Genomic DNA, 4,406 nt, shown 5'->3' with positions numbered 1-4,406 from the left:
TGTGCGCGCCCCCCCCCCCCAGCCGTGGGCAGTTGTGTCAGTGCAAGAGTCTGTGAGTGGTGTCCCTGTGGCTGTGCTGGCTGTCCCATGGCACCGTGGGCATCCTGGACATTCCTGGTGTGTCCAGCTGAGAGAAAACAGCTCTGTACAGACATCTGAGGTCTAGCCTGGCCACATGTCCCCCACTGCATCCGGGTGGGCTGTGGAGCTGACCCCAGTCCCCCCAAAGCAGAGCCAGCCTTGGCCACATCCTCCTCTCAGCCTGGCCTGTGGTCCCTGGTCCACACGTGGCTCGGCCACCAGCCCTGCAGTGCTGAGACCAGAGAGAGCTCCTGGGACGCCAAGAGGAGGTTCAGGAGCCTGTTCAGGTCCCCACATGGCTCTGCCATCAGCCCTGCATGGCTCTGCAGTGCTGAGACCAGAGAGAGCTCCTGGGACGCCAAGAGGAGGTTCAGGAGCCTGTTCAGGTCCCCACATGGCTCTGCAGTGCTGAAACCAGAGAGAGCTGCTGGGACTCTCAGAGGAGGTTCAGAAGCCTCTGGTCCCCGGTCCCCACATGGCTCTGCCATCACCCCTGCATGGCTCTGCATGCTGAGACCAGAGAGAGCTGCTCAGACACTGAGAGGAGGTTTAGGAACCCTCAAGGAGACCCTTTGCATTAACAGCACTTCCCTCGTCCTGGCTTGCAGCGTGGCACTGCTTCTTCTGTGGCTGTCCCTGTCCCCAAGCAGTCAGTCATTCTGCAGAACACTGTTTTATTCAGGGGAATGAAGGAGTGGTCCTGGGGGGTGACAGGTTGGTCTGGACTTAATAGGACAAGGAGCCCCCCATCCTTGTCCCTGCTGCTCCCCGTTGTGGAGGACAGACTCGTCTGTCTGTCCTGAGGAGGGGGGATCCCTGTGCCTGGTCCATTTGCCCGGGTTCTGTGAGGTTTGAGGCTGGGGAGCGCTCACACCTCAGGGGTGTCCCCTGTGCTTGGCTCCTGCAGCAGGAGGAAGGGGCAGCCCCGGCCGGAGCCGCTCCTGGCTCCAGCTTTGTTCAGGGGGAATTTTGTAATGGCAGGAAATGAGCTGGCTGTGGGAGGGAGGAGGCCGGGGGAGGAAGGCTGGTTTGTGGTTGGAGCGGAGGATGAGGACGCCGGAAAGCTGAGCACAATTCCTCGCTCTGGTGCAGGTGCTGGGGCGAGGCTGCAGCTCGGGAGCTCTGTGCCTCAGTTTCCCTTTTGTTCAGCACCGTTCCCCTCGTGGGAGTGTGCTGTGGTGGTGATGGGCTCTGCACAATGCCAGAGGGTTGTGACCACCAGTAGATGACCAGCACAAGGGCAGCTGAAGCCACTGGGCTTTGCCCCATGGGTCTCCTCCCATCTGCCAGTGTGAGTGGGATGAGTTTAGGAGCTGCGTTTCCTTCTGGGCCACAGCAGATTCTCCTTGGGCCAAGCACCTGTGCTCATGCATTCCCGGGGACAGTGTCTGAGCAAGCTGCTCAGTGCTTTTTCTTGTGGGATGTGCATGAGAATCTTCCCAGAAAACACAAAGTTCATGTAAACTTTGAGCAGTTCTCTGCTGGCCACGCTGTCGGCCTGGGCCACATCCCTCACTAATGTCCATTTTTGTTTCATTCCTGAACTCTTTTTAATGTCTTTCCCTCTGGTCTCACCGAGATGCTTTCCATGTTGCACAGCCCCAGGGAGGGCTCCTGCTTCCCTGGATCCCTGCATGTGCCTGGCCAGGTCCCACCCAGCCTGCACGGCCCTTGCAGCGATGCTGAGGATCAGGGCAGTGCCCGAGGGGACCCTGCAGCCAGGTCTGGGCTCCCCTCACTGTTCCCTCCAGCTGGCTGTGCTTGGATGGGACACACGGGGAGTCCTGTCCTTGCCTCTGTCCCCACCTCTGTCCCCTCACACTGACAGCTCCTTGCTTTGTCTTTGCAGTTGGATTGAGGAGCGGTGGCTGCAGCTCATCCCTGCCAGGAGCAGAAGATGCAGGAGGCTGCATAGCAGGTATGGGGCAAATCCCAAACTCTGGCTTCCTGCCTTCCCTTTGCGTTTGCTTGGCTGCGTGTGTCTCCCCTGCTGCAGGCTGGGAGCTGCAGAGGGTCCCACAGGGTGCAGCTCAAGGCTCCCACAGTGGTGCTGAGCAGATCCTGCAGCCCTGCTCCAGTGGGGGCTGGTGCAGGAAGGGCACAGGGAACACCCTGCTGCACTGTGCACCCCTCACCTGCTCTGAACACGGGGGTCCTGGTGTGTGGGGTGGCAGCAGAGCCCCCAGAGCAGGGCAGGGAGGTGGTGCCCTGCAGTGGGTGCTGCTGCCGTTCCCCAGTGCCCATCTTCCCCTTCGCTTCCCCAGCTGGCACAGCTCGGATGGCTCCCAGCCGTAGCCACAGCACTGATTTGGGGTTCTTTGGGTGTTTTGCAACACAGCCCCATGTATCAGTGCAAAGGAGGGTTTTCCTGCCCTGTTTTCTCCCAGTGTGGACAAGACTTGTGGCCAAACCTGCTGTTATTTTGTCCCTTGCATTCCTCTAAAATAACGTGCAGCTGGGAGAGGGCCTCATGTCCAGGGTTTCTTCCTTTTCAACCTTCTTGGCCTGTTTATTGCTCTTACAGTAAATGTTTGTGTCTCCTGTGTCTGCAGTGAGGTTGTGGTACAGACACCACTGCGGGCTGCTTTATGAGGGCTCTATGGTTTCATGAAATGCATCTTCTGTACCTGAGAGTGAAATCGATAAAAGGAAAGATTTTTAAAAATAATATGCCCCTAGCTCCTGAACGGAGGGGGCTCTGTCACGACTGCTTAGTGAGCAGTTTTGTGGGGTTGTGATGACTTTTAGTGCTGGAGAAGGGGGCAGGGTAATTTATTTGGAGGCCTGGTGATGGGAGATGGGGGCAGCATCACTGCGTCCTCTGCAAGGTCAGCACCAAGGGCTTCATCTGCTGATAGGAACCAAGAGCAGCTCTCCAGGCTGGGTCAGGGGAGTGCAGCAGCAGGGCCCTGCTGTGTCTCAGTGGTGCTTGGTGTGTGCCAGTGATGGGCCAGGGCACAGGAGGGTTTGAGGGCTTGGCTGGGTCTGTCTGAACTGAGTGCTCTGGGAGTGTTCTGGGGGCTGGTGTGGGACCAGCTCTGATCCATTCCTCTGGGCACAAAGGAATACTAGTAGTACCTAAGGGGAACGTGTTTCAGTGTGGTGAGTGATTACTTGGAGTCTTGGGGCAGTGGGTCTGTCTGCTGTGGGGTGTACATGGAGGGCAGGACCTTCCCTGGCTCCCAAACACCCCAGTCCCCATGGACAGGGCACATTGTGTGCCCCAGCCCGGATGCAGGTGGGCGGTGGCAGGATCTCTGTCACTGCCTTCTCCCCCTCATCACTGCCCAACTCTGCCAGCTCTGGCCAGTGACAACAGCTCCTTGTTCTCTAGTTTCACACAAATTCTTGGGGTTTGGGTTGGCAGTGTCCTCCCTCAAAGCCCTCATTCTGCCAGCACACAGTTCTGAGCGAGGAGGAGCAGTTTAGTGATGGCTGCAACTGCAGAACTGCTCGCTCCAAGCAGCAGCTCAGCCAGTGGCGCGCTCGGGGAGGAGGATTCGGAAAAGCATCTCTGGGGACTGCTTTAGGACTTGTCCCTTGGCTGTGCAAGTGACAGGAGCTGAGCAATTAGAGGAGCAGTATCGACCCAGCCTCGGGAGCTGTGACAGCCGGCACCGGGCGATTGAATCCCGGTGAAGCCGCGTCCTGGGCGTGCAGCATCGCTGCCTGCCATCAATAGGCATTTGTCTGAGGCCAGCCTCGTCTGAGGCCAGCCAGGCAAACCTTCTTCTGTGACAGAAGACTCTTCTAGGGCCTGTGACCTTAATTGAATCGACTCTTTCGTGTCCTGAAGACGGTGGCATGGTCTTGCTGCTCGGTAAATGACGTGTCCAGCCCTGCATGCAGGGATGTGCCACCCTGCTTCTCTCCCGGTGAGATTTTGCATCCTGAGGCTGATTTCCAGCTGCTTGGGAAGAGCCCTTGGGTCACCAGGTCTGAGCCCTTGCCTGTGTTCTCTTGGAGGTTCATTGGCAGCTGGAGTTCACAACTTCCAGGCTCCCACTGTCCTTGAGGTGTGAGTGTGCCACCTCACCTGGCACCTGGCTCTTTGCAAGATCTCCTGATCTCCAGGGAGAGCTTGTAAAATCCAGCCAGTGGGCACAATGAAACCAAATCCCAACTCTTGACCCTTTTGGATATGGAATACTGAATTTGGGGAGGCAGTGGGTTCCTGCTGTGTTTGCCGCAGCTGAAATGTGGCTGAGCTGTTGGAGGTCACCTTTCCAGTCCCCGTGGAGCCGGGTGGCCTTCTCTGGTCACGGCACTGCCCTGCGCTTTGGGTTCTGAGCTCATCCGCTATTTTGCCACTGGCGGGGGGGGTG

General features: G+C 58.0%; 1 protein-coding gene across 1 annotated transcript in view; it reads left to right on the top strand.

The window, feature by feature from the left end:
• Positions 1-1,927: 1,927 nt before the first annotated feature.
• The window catches only part of MEF2D (myocyte enhancer factor 2D), a 61,854-nt gene continuing 59,375 nt past the window's right edge, over positions 1,928-4,406 (top strand). The window contains exon 1 of the mRNA XM_031063970.1: positions 1,928-1,999. The gene's annotated coding sequence lies outside the window, so the exon portion shown is untranslated. The remainder of the gene's footprint in view (positions 2,000-4,406) is intronic.

Source organism: Geospiza fortis, unplaced genomic scaffold (genome assembly GCF_000277835.1).
Source record: "Geospiza fortis unplaced genomic scaffold, GeoFor_1.0 scaffold387, whole genome shotgun sequence".
In the NCBI taxonomy this organism is placed as follows: Eukaryota; Metazoa; Chordata; class Aves; order Passeriformes; family Thraupidae; genus Geospiza; species Geospiza fortis.
The sequence above is the reverse complement of the archived record's forward strand: the minus strand, read 5'-3'. Positions and strand labels throughout refer to the sequence as shown.